Genomic DNA, 18,133 nt, shown 5'->3' with positions numbered 1-18,133 from the left:
GGAAATCTAAACAGTGAGCCCAAAGAAAAGACAAGAATGGATTTATTATCAAAACACACCAATTATTTGAAGCAGCCACATGTCATCAGCACAAATTATCAGCAAAATAGAGATGGATGACATGATGAAAAAAGATTAAAAAAGCCTCTGTGTGTGTTAGTCGCTCAGTTGTGTCTGACTCTCTGCGACTCCATGGACTGTAGCCTGCCAGGCTTCTCTGTCCATGAAATTCACCAGGTAAGAATACTGGAGTGGGTTGCCATTTCCTTCTCCAAAGAAAATCTCTATCTGTCTTTAAACAGTGATCACCTGTCTAGTCCTCATTGCTTTATTTGTGAAAAGGAAGAGCAAATCCTTGCCACATACTCACTGAAGTTAGATGGAATTAGTATCTTCCAAATAGGCAGCATCATGTCAGAAGTCAGGATTATAGAAGGAAAAGACATGGTCCCAGTCTCCTGGGGCTGTGTGGGTCCCCTGAAAGAATTTTCTTAAAAGCACTTGGAAAAAGTACCAAAGGCAACACATGTCCAAGGATTTACTATTCAGACAGAAACAAACAGGTCCTTTACCTTCAATAATCTGAGGCAACTTCAGATCAGAGAGGAAAATAATTTTGAAGCACATGCCTTTTCTGAATGCTCAGAACTAGAAATCATCTTAGAAGCCTACACAAATGTCTAGCTCCCCAAGAATAGATGGAGGGACACCATTCAACTAAAAAAAAACATTTAGTTCACCAGGTCATGCCTGAATTCCAGGATTGCCCCTCTCTCTAAGCAAAAATGTGCCAAGGCCTCTAGTCTATTCTAGACTCATACATACTTTGTTTCCCACACCCAGAGAGCTCTTGTACCTCATGTACCTATGTCCTCAACAAGCCCTAAAGGGATGCCAACAAGTGGTCCACTCAAAAACAGTCACCTTGAGAGGGGTATAGTGCTGTGCTTGGCACTGTGAACACAGAGCTGAAACAAAAGCTTGATTGTCCAGACCTTGAACACCATTGAGGCCTCAGCCAGCAAACAAGAAGGCTCAAAACTAGAGGTGGGCACTCTGAGAGGGTATATAAGGGTGAGAACTACAGCCTTAACTAGACATTCATTTATCCTTCAACCACCATTACTCAAGGCAAAACCCAGAGTCATCCTTAACTCCTTTCCTTCACACCTTGCATCCAATCCATGGTTAAAATCTGCCACCTCTCCCTTTAGAATATACCCAGAATTCAGCCATTTCTTATAACTTCCAGGGCAACAACCCTAGTCCAAGCCACCATCATGTCTCCCCAAATTACCTCAAAAGCCTCCTAACTGGTCACCTTCACTCTACCCTCACCCACCCCAGAGCTTTTTCTACACAGCAGCCAGAGAGTGCCTTTCAAATAAGAGTCTGATCATGTTGCTCCTCTGCTCCAAACCCTCCAGGATCTCCCGCCATTGTAAGGACTCAGGAGCACTGAGGGCGACAGAGTGGCCTAGAAGTGGGAGCAGCAGCCTTGGCCATGACAGTCAGAAACCAACCCGTCAGAGGGTTCAGTCCAGTTGCGTGACCTCTGTCACTTGTCTGTGAGGGACTGTACCACCTTGAAAACCACACTGAGCACACAAAGCCCTGAGGTCCTCAAGGAAGATCTGATCATTTCCTGTGGGGAAAAAAAGACTGAGCAGATGCCGAAGAGAAGGCTCATCTGTGTCATCAACAGCAAAGCTGTCCTCAGCAAGGTCCAAGAAGTCTCCCCTTTGACTGCAGCCCACATTGTATGATGGTTATTATTCACCTACCCCAATGTGTCAATGAATCAATATCCCTGTTTTAGATGCTCCCCTGCCTGCAGAGCTCAAAAACAAAAAATAAAAGGAAAGACAAAAAAAGATCATTTAACATTATAAATATAAGGAAAAAAAGTCTGATTTTCCAAATCTTCTTGGTGCCTCCTTCTGATTCACCAGGAATGACCAGGACAGACCAATCAGATCCACCTCTAAGAAAAAAGAACCCATGGAAACTAGAGAGAAACTAAAGAGAAAAATATGTGGAATTTTAGGTCAAATTGAAACTGAAATTCTTTTTGAGTCTGGTATAAAAATTCATTGTTGGGACTTCCCTGGTGGTCCAGTGGCTAAGATTCCATGCTCCCACAGGGGAGCAAGAGGCCCAAGTTTGATCCCTGGTCAGGGAACTAGATCTCACCTGCTGCAACTAAGAGTTTGTATGCCACAACTAAAGATCTTGTATGCTGCACCTAAGACCGGGCACAGGCAGGTAGGTGGATAGGTAGGTACACAGATGGATACTCATTGTTTTTAAATGCCATCCAGCAGTTAATTAAGAAGTAGAACTAGTTGTAAACTTCATATTACTAGGTGTTGGGGATAGAAAGATAAATAAGACATGGCCCTTGCTTTCACAGAGATGACAGGTAAGATAATAAGAAAATCATCACAGTAGAGTGTGACAAGTACTAATAATGGGAAAATATACAAGATGCTATGAGAATGGAAAGCATAATTAACTTGGGCAGAGAAAAAGGGCAAAGAGGGAAGTGGGCAAATCATAGCAAATGCCTAGAGCAGTTGGCTATTTTACTTGATAAACTAATTATAGGCAAATGGCCTATACATGAATGTTTATAGAAGTATTACTCACATTCCAAAAACTGGAAACAACCCAAATGCCCATTGACTGATGAATGGATAAATAAAACCTGATACATCCATACAATGAAATACTATTCAGCCATAAAAAATAATACATGGTATGGCAGGAATGAACCTTGAAAATGTTATTGATATACTAACTAAAAGAAGCCAGACACAAAATATTACATATTGCATGACACCATTTACATGAAATCTTCCAAAAAGGCAAATTTACAGAGAAAATAGATTAATAGTTGCCTAGGGCTGAAGTTTTGAGGGAAATGAGCATGCTTTGTTTTGAGGGTTCTGTTGTATTTGGTTTTTTTTTAGAGTAATGAAAATGTTCTAAAATTCATTGTGATGATCAGTGTGCAACTCTCTGAATATATAAACCATTGAATTGTACCTTTTAAGAAGGTGACTGATACTGTATATAAATTCAGTTCAGTTCAGTTCAGTCGCTCAGTCGTGTCTGACTCTTTAAGACCCCATGAATCGCAGCACACCAGGCCTCCCTGTCCATCACCAACTCCTGGAGTCCACTCAGACTCACGTCCATCGAGTCAGTGATGCCATCCAGCCATCTCAACCTCTGTCATCCCCTTCTCCTCCTGCCCCCAATCCCTCCCAGCATCAAAGTCTTTTCCAATGAGTCAACTCTTCACATGAGGTGGCCAAAGTACTGGAGTTTCAGCTTTAGCATCATTCCTTCCAAAGAAATCCCAGGGCTGATCTCCTTCAGAATGGACTGGTTGGATCTCCTTGCAGTCCAAGGGACTCTCAAGAGTCTTCTCCAACACCACAGTTCAAAAGCATCAATTCAAAAAATTTAAGGGCAAATGCCCTTTCATGCCTGAATTATTAGATGATATATGCCTCAGTACAGGGACTTTCAAAGCCTTACCTCAAAGGTCTCAGAAATACAGGTACTTGCAATGGGCAGGTGAAGCAAATAAAACATTTTGGTCACCAGGGTCTCCTGCTCTGCCCATGCCAGGAGTCTGCCAGCACAGCCCTGGGCCTGATCAGGCTACCTTTATCCTCACCATCATCCTTCTGTTCCTATGACAGTTTTTATTAGCATTATTTTGAGGCCCTCAGAGACATCCTTTTGTGAGAAATGCATTAGTCATGTGGAACAGCAGGCTGGAAATATTAAAATTCTCATTACTGCATGGAAAAATGATCTCAGACTAATTCATAACCGAACATTTGATTCAATATGAGCCTGATATAATCTTTCCTCTTTTTGACAATGATTCCAATATGCTGCCATCTGCAGAATACCTCCTTCTCTCTAAAAACAAGTTCCTGCCTAGATAATACAGTGAATGAAAAACCAGGAGAGCCATATGTCACAATAAATGCATACTGCATTTCATGCTCCCTCCCCACTGTTATTTTTCATGCCAGTCACTAGCTATGAGTGCTTGTTGCTCCAGATTATTTCCTCTGAAGATAATACTGGATTCAAATTCAATCAGAAGGGGAGAGGAAGAACACAGAAAATAGCTTTCTCCTTTGCATCCAGCTCAGTGGAGATCTAGATTCCAAACATGGCCCAGGAGGTCCTTAACCTAGATCCATAACCATAGTTCCCCTCTCCTGCTACTTGAAAGGAATGGACTAAAATTGCAGAACCCTGGAGAATTCTGTTTGGCCCCTAGGAGTCAAAGCTTTAGGTTGAATCCTCCAAGTTCATACAATAGACAGTCCAGTTAATTTTCCTATCTAACCCTCACTCTTTCCCAGAATATCTTAACCCTCACTCTTCCCCAGAATATCTTTCCTATAGTCTTTCTTAAGTGACCAGGAACCCACACAAGACCACCTTTTGACACGCATTATTGGAACAGAGGAAATACCTGAACCAATGAAAATCTCTCTCCCAGTAATATGAAACTGGGAAAAAGAGATAGTGTATACTGAGTTGAATTTGGATGTGAAAGGTTGAAGGTCACATTTGATAGGAGGGAGGGGGAACAGTTGGGCCAATCATTTCCTAACTTGTACAAGAAGCAGCAAAGAAATCCATGTGCAGAGGAGAGCACAAAGCCAAGAGAATAAAGGGCTGAGAAAAGAAAAAAGCAGTGATCTTCCTAACTCTAGGTTTCTCAGCCCCAGAACCAATGACATTGTGGCCAGGTAATTCTTTGTTGGGGGCCGATGTCCTATGCATTGTAAGGGGTTCAGCAGCATCCCTGGGTTTTGCCTAATAGATTTCTTTAACACATACTCCTCACCCCAGATGTGACAAAACTATGTCTATACATTGCCAAATGTCCTGTGGGAAGTAAAATTGCCTGGGTTGAGAACTACTGCCCTAACCAGACAGATGTTTATTTATACTTCAAACACCACTCATCAGGCCAAAACCCAGAGCCATTCTTAATTCCTGTCTTTCATACCTTGAATCCAATCCATGATTAAGATCTGCCATCTCTGCCTTCAAAATATTCAGAGAATCCAACCATCTCTCATGACCTCCCCTGCAATAACTCTAGTCCAAACCACCCTCATCTCTACCTGAATCACAACAAAAGCCTCCTAACTGGCCACCTTAACTCTACCCTCACCCACTTCAGAACTTTTTCTCTGCGGCAGCAGAAGAGAGTCTCTTAAAGTCTGATCATGTCACTCTTCCACTCCAAACCCTCCAAGGCCCCCATCATCATAAGCATCAGTCAGAACCTTCTTTCCAATGACAAGAGGACACTTCAAGCCTTTTCCCAGTCCCCACTCAGACTTCAGCTCTTACTCATCCCTCACTCATTCCTCTCCAGTCTCATTAACTTCCACGATGTCCCTCAAGCACGCCAAGCACAGTCTTCCTCCAGGCTAGTGCACATGCTGTTCCCTCTGCCAGAAGTGCCCTCCCCCAGATACGTGTCCAGCTCGCTCCCTTGTATCATTTAGATCTCAGCTCAAATGTCACTATGTCAGAAAGTCTTCCTGTGACTGCCCTATCTCTATAGGCAACCTATTCTCTCTTTCTCTTTTCAGTTCAGTTCAGTTCAGTCACTGAGTCGTGTCCAACTCTTTGAGACCCCATGAATCACAGCACGCCAGGCCTCCCTGTCCATCACCAACTCCCGGAGTTCATTCAAACTCACGTCCATCAAGTCAGTGATGCCATCCAGCCATCTCATCCTCTGTCGTCCCCTTCTCCTCCTGCCCCCAATCCCTCCCAGCATCAGAGTCTTTTCCAATGAGTCAACTCTTCCCATGACGTGGCCAAAGTATTGGAGTTTCAGCCTCAGCATCAGTCCTTCCAATGAACACCCAGGACTGATCTCCTTTAGGATGGACTGGTTGGATCTCCTTGCAGTCCAGGAGACTCTCAAGAGTCTTCTCCAACACCACAGTTTAAAAGCATCAATTCTTTGGTGCTCAGCTTTCTTCACAGTCCAACTCTCACATCCATACATGACCACTGGAAAAACCATAGCCTTGACTAGACAAACCTTTGTTGGCAAAGTAATATCTGCTTTTGAATATGCTATCTAGGTTGGTCATAACTTTCCTTCCAAGGAGTAAGTATCTTTTAATTTCATGGCTGCAGCCACCATTTGCAGTGATTTTGGAGCCCAAAAAAATAAAGTCTGACACTGTTTCCCCATCTATTTCCCATGAAGTCATGGGACCAGATGCCATGATCTTTGTTTTCTGAATGTTGAGCTTTAAGCCAACTTTTTCACTCTCCACTTTCACTTTTATCAAGAGGCTTTTTAGTTCCTCTTCACTTTCTGCCATAAGGGTGGTGTCATCTGCATATCTGAGGTTATTGATATTTCTCCCAGCAATCTTGATTCCAGCTTGTGTTTCTTCCAGCCCAGTGTTTCTCATGATGTACTCTGCATATAAATTAAATAAGCAGGGCTCTTTTACCTTACTTTAAACTTAGGCTTTTGACGGTTTTTAAGTTAATATGAAATCTTTCAGTGACCCTAATATATTATCTAACTTTCAAATAAATACTTATGGAAACAAGATCGAAATGAAAACAATGAAACTCTGAAAACTGGGCTATATACCAACTTGTTAGCAGAATCTGGAAATTTTTCTCATTAACAACAAAGACAATAAAACTGGGCAGTCTTGTATCTCCCAGAAACATAGTGAGTCTGTACAGTTGAAAGTGTTATGTAGTTAGAAAACAGGAGTCCAGAATGGCGGAAGCTAAAAGATGAGGAAGGGAAAAGCCCGCGAAAATAGAACAAAGGAAGGTCTGAGGACCGGAGTAAGGGCCTCAGGTAGAGCAAACAACACTCCTGGCTAACCCAATTTACATAGGGCAGGCCCAAGGGGAGAAAAAACTTATAAAAAGAGGAGCCAAAGGGCTGGGGGTCTCTCTGTCTCCCGTGCGCTGGGGCACTCTTCTCTTTGCGTCTTTGGGTCGATATGCTCTCACGCCACACCGAGGGCTTTAAGGTCCATCACTCCAAATCTTTGTTGTGACGAGACACAGGAGTTGAACCGAGGAGAATACACTCGCCTGACAAAAGTAAGTAGATGGTCCTGCTATCTTTCCCCACATTCTGCTCCCTGATTTAATTAAGAGTTTACTGTGTAAATATCAAATACTGAAAACTGTCCAAAATGTCTTAGAACTAGGAATATATCTCAGACTTCAGGAATAGTCACCATAGCACCGTAGATGGCACCCTGAAATTGAATGCTTCCAATTCTGAAGCACATTCCCACACAGGATCTCACATCACCCTCTCAGTTACACTAAGACAAGTGAAGGAAGATCTGCTTCCCCGTTTAGGCGGAGACTAAAATAAAAACAGAGATTTCTTCCAGGTATTCAACTTGAAAAGACTTTCCTAAAGGGATTATTTACTGAGATGCACAGAGATCAAGCTAGATTTGATTACAGAGCTTCCACAGGACTGGAGAAACAGACTCTCGGAGAACACAAACAAAACTTTGTGCACACCAGAATCCGGGAGAAAGGAGCAGTGACCCCAAGAAGAGCTGACCCAGACTTGCGTGTGAGTGTCCAGGAGTCTCCAGTGGAGGCACGGGTCAGCGATGGCCTGATGCAGGGTAAGGGACACTGAGTGCAGCAGTGTGTGCACAGGACTTTTGGAAGGAGGTCAACATTACCTCCACCATAGTTTGGTCTCAGGTCAAACAACAGGAAGGGAACACAGCCCCACCCATCAACAGAAAATTGGATTAAAGATTTACTGAGCTATGGCCCCTCCCAACAGAACGAGACCCAATTTCCCCCACAGTCAGTTTCTCCCATCAGGAAGCTTCCATAAGCCTCTTATCTTTATCCTTCAGAGTGCAAACAGAATGAAAACCACAATCACAGAAGACTCATCAGACTGAAGAAGATCAGTCCTGGGTGTTCATTGGAAGGACTGATGTTGAAGCTGAAACTCCAATATTTTGGCCACCTGATGCAAAGAGCTGACTCATTTGAAAAGACCCTGATGCTGGGAAAGATTGAGGGCAAGAGGAGAAAGGGACGACAGAGGATGAGACAGTTGGATGGCATCACCGACTTAATGGACATGGGTTTGGGTGGATTCCGGGAGTTGGTGATGGACAGGGAGGCCTGACGTGCTGTGGTTCATGGGGTCGCAAAGAGTCAGACACGACTGAGCGACTACACTGAACTGAATCAAACTGATTACATGGACCACAGCCTTGTCTAACTCAATGAAACTATGAGCCATGCCATGTAGGGCCACTCAAGACTGATGGGTCATGGTGGAGAGTTCTGACAAAACATGGTCCACTGAAGGAGGGAATGGCAAACCACTTCAGTACTGTTGCCTTGAGAACCCCAAGAAGAGTATGAAAAAGCAAAAAGATAGGACACTGAAAGATGAACTCCTCAGGTCGGTAGATACCCAATATGCTACTGGAGAAGAGTGGAGAAATAACTCCAGAAAGAATGAAGAGATGGAGTCAAAGCAAAAACAATACCCAGTTGTGGATGTAACTAGTGATAGAAGTAAAGTCTGGTGCTATAAAGAGCAATATTCATAGGAACCTATGAATGTTAGACTGATGTTAGAATGTTAGGTCTATGAATCAAGGTAAAATAGACATGGTCAAGCAAGAGATGGCAAGAGTAAACACAGACATTTTAGGAATCAGTGAACTAAAATGGACTGGAATGGGCAAATTTAATTCAGATGACCATTATATCTTCTACTGTGGGCTAAAATCCCATAGAAGAAAGGCAGTAACCCTGACAGTCAACAAAAGAGTCTGAAATGCAGTACTTCGGTGCAATCTCAAAAATGACAGAATGATCTCTGCTCATTTCCAAGGCAAACCATTCAATACCAAAGCAATCCAAGTCTATACCCCAACCAGTAATGCTGAAGAAGCTGAAGTTGAACAGTTCTATAAAGACCTACAAGACCTTCTAGAACTAACACCCCAAAAAGATATCCTTTTCATTATAGGGGACTGGAATGCAAAAGTAGGAAGTCAAGAGATATCTGGAGTAACAGGCAAATTTGGCCTTGGAGTACAAAATGAAGCAGGGCAAAGGCTAACAGAGTTTTGCCAAGAGAACACACTACTTATAGCAAACACCCTCTTCCAACAACACAAGAGAAGACTCTACACATGGACATCACCAGATGGTCAATACAGAAATCAGATTGATTATATTCTTCACAGCCAAAGATGGAGAAGCACTATAAAGTCAGCAAAAACAAGACGAGGAGCTGACTGTGATTCAGATAATGAACTGCTTATTGCCAAATTCAGACTTAAATTGAAGAAAGTAGGGAAAATCACTAGACCATTCAGGTATGCCCTAAATCAAATCCCTTACAATTATACAGTGGAAGTGAGAAATAGATTCAAGGGATTAGGTCTGATAGACAGAGTGCCTGAAGAACTATGGACGGAGGTTCATGACACAGTACAGGAGGCAGTGATCAAGACCATCCCCAAGAAAAAGAAATGCAAAAAGGCAAAATGATTGTCTGAGGATGCCTTACAAATAGCTGAGAAAAGAAGAGAAGTGAAAGGCAAAGGAGAAAAGGAAAGCTATACCCATCTGAATGCAGAGTTCCAAAGAATAGCAAGGAAAGATAGGAAGGCCTTCCTCAGTGATCAGTGCAAAAAAATAGAGGAAAACAATAGAATGGGAAAGACTAGAGATCTCTCCAAGAAAATTAGACATACCAAGGGAACATTTCATGCAAAGATGGGCCCAAAAAGGACAGAAATGGTATGGACCTAACCGAAGCAGAAGATATTAAGAAGAGGTGGCAAGAACACATAGAAGAACTATACAAAAAAGATCTTCATGACCCAGATAACCAAGATGCTGTGATCACTCACCTAGAGCCAGACATGCTGGAATGTGAAGTCAAGTGGGCCTTAGGAAGCATCACTATGAACAAAGCTACTGGAGGTGATGGAATTCTAGCTAAGCTATTTCAAATCCTAAAAGATGATGCTGTAAAAGTGCTACATTCAATATGCCAGCAAATTTGGAAAACTCAGCAGTGGCCACAGGACTGGAAAAGGTCAGTTTCATTCCAATCCCAAAGAAGGGCAATGCCAAAAAGCATTTAAACTACCGCACAATTGCACTCATCTCACATGCTAGCAAAATAATGCTCAAAATTCTCCAAGCCAGGCTTTAGCAATATGTGAACTGTGAACTTTCAGATGTTCAAGCTGGATTTAAAAGGCAGAGGAACCAGAGATCAAATTGCCAACATCCACTGGATCACTGAAAAAGCAAGAGAGTTCCAGGAAAACATCTACTTCTGCTTTATTGATTACGCCAAAGCCTTCCCTTGTGGTTTCCCTTGTGGCTCAGCTGGTCTTGTGGCTCAATCGGTAAAAAATCTGCCTGCAATGTGGGAGAACTGGGTTTGGTTCCTGGGTTGGGAAGATCCCCTGGAGAAGGGAACAGCTAATCACTCCAGTATTCTGGCCTGGAGAATTTCATGGACTATAGTCCATGGGGTCACAAAGAGTTGGACACAACTGAGCAACTTTCACTTTCAAAGCCTTTGACTGTGTCGATCACAACAAACTGTGGAAAATCCTTAAAGAGATGGGAATACCAGACCATCTTACCTGCCTGCTGAGAAATCTGTATGCAGGTCAGGAAGCAACAGTTAGAACTGGACATGAAACAACAGACTGGTTCCAAATTGGGAAAGGAGTACATCAAGGCTGTATATTGTCATCCTGCTTTTTAACTTATATGCAGAGTACATTATGCAAAATGCCAGGCTGGATGAAGCACAAGTTGGAATCAAGATTGCTAGGAGAAATATCAATAACCTCAGATATGCAGATGATACCACCCTTATGGCAAAAACTGAAGAGGAACTAAAGAGCCTCTTGATGAAAGTGAAAAAGAGTGAAAAAGCTGGCTTAAAACATTAAAAAAACTAAGATCATGGCATCTGATCCCATCACTTCATGAGAAATAGATGGGGAAACAATGGAAACAGTCACAGATTTTATTTTGGGGGGCTCAAATATCACTGCAGATGATGACTGCAGCCATGAAGTTAAAAGATGCTTGCTCCTTGGAAGAAAAGCTATGACCAAACTAGACAGCATATTAAAATGCAGAGATATTACTTTGCCAACAAAGGTCCCTCTAGTCAAAGCTATGGTTTTTCCAGTAGCCATGTATGGATATGAGAATTGGATTACGTAAAGAAAGCTGAGCACCGAAGAATTGATGCGTTTGAACTGTGGTGTTGGAGAAGATTCTTGAGAGTCCCTTGGACTCAAGGAGATCAAACCAGTCAATCCTAAAGGAAATCAGTCCTGAATATTCTTTGGAAGGATTGATGCTGAAGCTGAAACTCCAATACTTTGGCCACCTGATGTGAAGAACTGACTCACTGGAAAATACCCTGATATTGGGAAAGAATAAAGGCAGGAGGAGAAGGGGATGACAGAGGATGAGATGGTTGGATGGCATTACCAACTCGATGGACATGAGATTGAGCAAGCCCCGTGAGTTGGTGATGGACTGGGAAGCCTGGCGTGCTGCAGTCCATGGGGTCGCAAAGAGTCGGACACAACTGAGCCACTAAAGTGAACAGAGATCAAGGAAACACCAAGAGTGAATGAAGTATCCAGCAACTACCAACAGGGGTGGCCATCACTGGCTCTTGGCTGGAAGATGGAAAGGGAGCTATGTGAGAACCTCAGGTGTGCAGAAGTGGCTGCACAGAGGAGTCAAGGAAGATGGAAGCCATCCATGTAGCCATGGCAACAAACCAGGCAGGGAAGGGACTGCCACAGGCTGAACTGGCAGGCAGACAACTGGCGAGGAAACCCAAGTGACGCAGTGTACTGAACTCAGCCTCCTAGGGCCCAGAGCAGGATGGAAAAATGGATCCAGAAGAGCAAAAGGCCAAAACAGAAAAGTTGCAGACTTACCTAAGCTTCTAAAGCTAGCCAGCCTCACGCCATTACCAAGAAAAGATTTCAAATGCACAACCCTAGCAAAGGACTGAGCAATTTTGGAGGACTTAGCACCATCGCAAGGCAGGATGGTAGACTCCAAGCACTGAGGGAAGAATAGACAACAGTCCTGTTTGATCATGTACCCATTCAGAGCAAAAACTGTGAATTCACAATTGAAATGGTTTTCCCAGAAATATAGGCAAAAATTGAAAACTGACAGTCTTGCTAGGAAAGATTCAGGTCTAAGAAGAGTTGATCAATATCTTTTCTCAGAACACCACTCCAGGCTTGTAATGTAAGCCCTAATGTTTGGCTTTTTTTTTTCTTTTTCTTTTTTGAATGCAACTGACTGACAAGCTTTAATTGCCAAGGCATCCAGTTCAACGAGGCATCAGCTTCAAAGAAGGCTATCTCAAATAAACACTTTGCTAGCCACAGGATGTAAGAGCCAGGCCCAATTCCCTGCATGAAAGTTCTTTTTTTTTAGACACCTTGGTTGACTTCAATAACTGGGCTTGGTTTGGTTTATTGGGCTACTTGGTTTATTTCTCTTTCTGCACTTTAAATTCCTGCTGTTAGGTTTTAAATTCACCAATAAAAAGTGAGCACTTCAAACTCTACCCTTGACCCCAATAAAACAGAATCCCAGGCCCATTCTCCTTGTGTGCACATGATGCTGAAGCTGAAACTCCAACACTTTGGCCACCTGATGCAAAGAATTGACTCATTAGAAAAGATCCTGTTGCTGGGAAAGACGAAAGGCAGGAGGAAAAGGGGATGACACAGGGTGAGATGGTTGGATGGCATCACTGACTCAGTGTACATGAGTTTAAGCAAGCTCCAGGAATTGGTGATGGACAGGGAAGCCTGGCATGCTGCAGTTCATGGGGTCTCAAAGAGTCGGACATGACTGAATGACTGAACTGAGGCCCATTCTCTCTCTTTCTCTCTCTCCATGTCTCCCTGTCTCTCTCTCTCTCTTCATGACCTCATAGTGTAGCCCTGGGTGTGCTCTGTAATTTCCTGATCTTCAAAGCAATAAACTTTTATTTTTTCAAAGTTCCATGATGGTTATTAAGAAGGGCATCCTTCAATCATAATAAGAACCACAAAGGCCAATCCAACCATATCACTGATTATTGAGAGCCTCAGATAGCATATTCAAAAGCAGAGATATTCGTTTGCCAACAAAGGTCCATCTAGTCAAGGCTATGGTTTTTCCAGTGGTCATGAATGGATGTGAGAGTTGAACTGTGAAAAAAGCTGAGTGCCAAAGAATTGATGCTTTTGAACAGTGGTGCTGGAGAAGACTCTTGAGAGTCCCTTAGATTGCAAGGAGATCCAACCAGTCCATCCTAAAGGAGATCAGTCCTGGGTGTTCATTGGAAGGACTGATACTGAGGCTGAAACTCCAATACTTTGGCCACATCATGTGAAGGGTTGACTCATTGGAAAAGACCCTGATGCTGGGAGGGATTGGGGGCAGGAGGAGAAGGGGACGACAGAGGATGAGATGGCTGGATGGCATCACCGACTCGATGGACATGAGTCTGGGTGAACTCCGGGAGTTGGTGATGGACAGGGAGGCCTGGCGTGCTGCAATTCACGGGGTCACAAAGAGTCGGGCATGACTGAGCAATTGAACTGAACTGAACTGAGACTAGTACAAAACAATTGGTGTAGTTGGCAGGACTGCATGATTGCCCTTGCAATTAACTTAAGGGAATGTCTTTTGCCTGCAACTTGCGTACCTACCACCTAACTTAGGTACCAACACCACCTACCTGTTGAGGATCTGTTGGACTGTTATACGCTTTCTCAGATTGTCTCTGTTGTGTGTTGCCTATGGTATCCAACCCAAAATGCCACAGCTGCTATAATAATCCAATGATCTATCCAGAGAAGCATAATCAGGACCATATGATCTAAGGAGACGATAAGACCACTAAGTATAACGACCTTAATTGACCATTAATGTACATAAGAGTTCTCCATGCCTCAAGGCAAAAGAGAACTAAGGAGGGTGAACTGGATCACAAGGCTACTGTCGCCATCCAAGTAGAATTTTTATTGTCATTGAGTTGCTAAGTCCTGCCCAATTTTTTGCAATCCCATAGACTGTAGCCCACCAGGAGCCTCTGTCCATGGGATTTCCCAGGCAAGAATACTGGAGTGGGTTGCCATTTCCTTCTCCAGGGGATCTTCCTGACCCAGGGATCGAACCTGCATCTTTCATTCTGCAGGTGGATTCTTTACCACTGAGCCACCAGGGAAGATGCAAGGAGAAGCTCTGGGCTAAAAGGAATGAGAAAAATGTTCCAATAGGTGAGAAGGATGGGAGACCTCTACCTACAATTACAGAGACAGTGGACCATGCACAGACAACATGTCCTAACCCAGAATAGTGAAGTAGCCTTGCAACCAGAAGCCCATGACACCAGAGGAGGGAAAATATAACACAGGCCTATAGTCTCCGTGTTACCACTTCACTCACTACTGTTGCTCTTCATCTCCTGACCCAATGGGATATTATGGGTCTAATCCTGGCATGATGTTACTTTTTTTAAAAAGTGATGAGTAAATATAAATGTCTTGATTATGTGGTACCAGCACCTCCTAGAAAACTCTAGGGAAGTACCCAGATCCTTGGTAAAGGCAAAACCCCATAGATATCTCCTGGGTGTTATTCAATGTCATATATATCAAGATTCTAAGACTCTGGTATTATGTTTCAGAGGCCAAGGGGCTTCTGTCAAAGACATATTTGATAATGGAAACAGAACCCAATTCCAGGGAGGTCTCCTGGGACACCCTGGGAAGTTGCCATCGATGAAGGGGCTCACAGTCACATCATCCACATTTTTCTGATAAAAACACATAAGATTAAGGTACCATGGAAAAAAAAAACAAGCAGCAACTGAGATCAAAAAACCATACCTTAACTGAAATTCAAACATTTCTTAAACATTGTATGCAGCAGGAAGGAGTGAGGTGAACTAATTGGCTATTGTTTGTTTGTTTGTAATATTTTCTGAGTTGTTACAGCTGCCAAAATGCATCAACTGACTGGTGTCTCCAAAGATTTTAAAATCCTTAAAGATGCATCCGGACAATATGCTTGTTTCACTAAGGTACCACAGATCCTGAGCTCCCGCAGTTTTCCCTGAACGAGGCAGAACTAGCAAACACACCACATGAGTCCTCCCTGTCACCAAGTGAAAAGCTGGCAGAGTTTTTAAGGCCTCTGGTGAGAAGAGAGAAAGAAATGGGCAAGCAAAGGCCTCTAGTTATTGTTGAGTCAATCAGTTGTGTCCGACTCTTTGCAACCCCATGATGCAGCATGCCAGGCTTCCTGTCCTTCACCATCTCCTGGAGTTGGCTCAAACTCATGTCCATTAAGTCAGTGATGCCAACCAACCATCTTGTCCTCTATCATCCCTTTCTCCTCCTGCCTTTAATCTTTCCCAGCATTAGGGTCTTTTCTAATGAGTTGGCTCTTCGCATCAAGTGGCCAAAGTATTGGAGCTTCAGCTTCAGCATCAGTCCTTCCAATGAATATTCAGGGTTGATTTCCTTTAGGATTGATTGGTCTGATCTCCTTGTAGTCCAAGGGCCTCTTAAGAGTCTTCTCCAACACCACGGTTCAAAAGCATCAATTCTTTGGGGCTCAGCTTTATTTATAGTCCAACTCTCACACCCATATATGACTACTGGAAAAACCATAGCTTTGACTAGACGGATCTTTGTCTGCAAAGTAATGTCTCTGCTTTTTAATACACTGTCTAGTTTGTCATAGCTTTTCTTCCAAGGAGCAAGTATCTTGTAATTTCATGGCTGCAGTCACCACCTGCACCATATACAGTGATTTTAGAGCCCAAGAAAATTAAGTCTGACACTGCTTCCAATGTTTCCCCATCAATTTGCCATGAAGTGATAGGACTAGATGCCATGATCTTAGCTTTTTGAATGTTGAGTTTTAAGCCAACCTTTTCACTCTCCTCTTTCACCTTCATCAAGAGGCTCTTTAGTTTCTCCTCACTTTCTGCCATTAGGGTGGCATCATCTGCATATCTGCAGTTATTGATATTGCTCCTGGGAATCTTGATTCCAACTTGTGCTTCATCCAACCCAGCATTTCACATGATGTACTCTGCATATATGTTAAATATATAGCTGTGACATACTCCTTTCCCCATTTTGAACCAGTCCGTTGTTCCGTGTCTGGTTCTAACTGTTGCTTCTCGACCTGCATACAGGTTTCACAGGAGTCAGGTAAGATGGTCTGGTATTCCTATCTCTTTAAGAATTTTCCACAGTTTATTGTGATCCACAGTCAAAGGCTTTAGTGTAGTCAATGAAGCAGAAGTACATGTTTTTCTGGAAATCTCTTGCTTTTTCTATGAGCCAATGGATGTCGGCAATTTGATGTATGCCTTTTCTAAATCCAGCTTGAACATCTGGGAATTCTCGGTTTATATACTGTTGAAGTCTCACTTGGAGAATTTTGAGCATTATTTTGCTAGCGTGTGAAATAAGCACAATTGTGCAGTATTTTGAGCATTCTTTGGCATTGCCCTTCTTTGGGATTGGAATGAAAACTGATCTTTTCCAGTCCTGTGGCCACTGCTGAGTTTTCCAAATTTGCTGGCATATTGAGTGCAGCACTTTCACAGCATCATCTTTTAGGATTTGAAATAGTTCAACTGGAATTCCATCACCTCCACTAGCTTTGTTTATAGTGATGCTTCCTAAGGCCCACTTTATTTTGTACTCCAAGATGTCTGGCTCTAGGTAAGTGATCACAGCATCTTGGTTATCTGGGTCATGAAGATCTTTTTCGTATAGTTCTTCTGTGTATTCTTGCCACCTCTTCTTAATATCTTCTGCTTATTTTAGGTAAGCAAATGCAAAAAAAAAAAAAAAAAAAAAAGGCCTTCAGAGCCCCTGACGTTTGTAACACCGTCTCCTCATTTGGGTATTTATTGCCTGACACCATGCTCATTCTTCCATCATAGGGATCACTGCCAAGGTTCACACTGAAAAGAAAACATTGAGATAAAGTCCATCTCCTTGCTGTGCAAAACTAGGTAAACTAGGTTTATCACTTCCAAGACCATGGTGACCCAAATGACCTCTCCTTCATTTCCAATAGTGAAGTGGCCCCATTTGACCCTAGGTCCAGAAAATTACTTTTCACAGGGTATTCCCCCTTCTTGGGCTTCCCAGGTGGCCCTAGCAGTAAAGAACCAGTCTGCCAATGCAGGAGAGGTAAGAGACATGGGTTCAATCCCTAGGTCAGGAAGGCCCCCTGGAGGAGGACATGGAAAGCCATTCCAGTATTCCTGCCTGGAGAATCCAATGGACAGAGGAGCGTGGCAGACTACTGTTCATAGGGTCACACAGAGTCTGACACAACTAAAGTGACTTAGCACCACGCACAACCCCTACTTACAGGCTGGTTCTACTACATTTTAACTGGGACTGCCAAAACCATCCAAAAAGCACAGAAAGTCCCAGGAGAAAACTTAACACTTTCTTTCTCTGCCGCATAAAAATGTAAATCTTACTATGTCTTTGAAATGTAAACACCAGGGGAGGTAACTAAAACTCTCTTGAGACTAAAGGGAAAAAAGTGGAAAGAACTCTTTTTAAATGCAAACTGCTAAAAGAGCTCTCTTGCCCAAATTCTTAATAACCTCCTTAAGACTGCTTCTCAAGAACAAACTCAAATCTTAAGAGTCTTACTCACAAACAGTGAATTAGCCATCTGAGCTAAAAAAACTCATTCCAACCATTATGCATAAAGCAGTGAATTTTATATTATAATAACTGATTCACAACTAAAATTTTTTTAAATAAATCTCACTGGCAAATAAATAATAAAGGCAGTGGATCAACCACTTTAAAAGCTAGTATGAAGGTTAGAAAACAAAAGACATAAAATCAATTATAGCTACAATAGAGAGTTAAAGGATACACATAAAGATGTAAAATATGAAACAAAACATAAAACATAGGAGAAGAAATAAAAATGTAGAGATTTTAGAATGTGTTTAAAT

The sequence above is a fragment of the Bubalus bubalis genome, chromosome 4, assembly GCF_019923935.1.
Source record: "Bubalus bubalis isolate 160015118507 breed Murrah chromosome 4, NDDB_SH_1, whole genome shotgun sequence".
In the NCBI taxonomy this organism is placed as follows: Eukaryota; Metazoa; Chordata; class Mammalia; order Artiodactyla; family Bovidae; genus Bubalus; species Bubalus bubalis.
The sequence above is the reverse complement of the archived record's forward strand: the minus strand, read 5'-3'. Positions refer to the sequence as shown.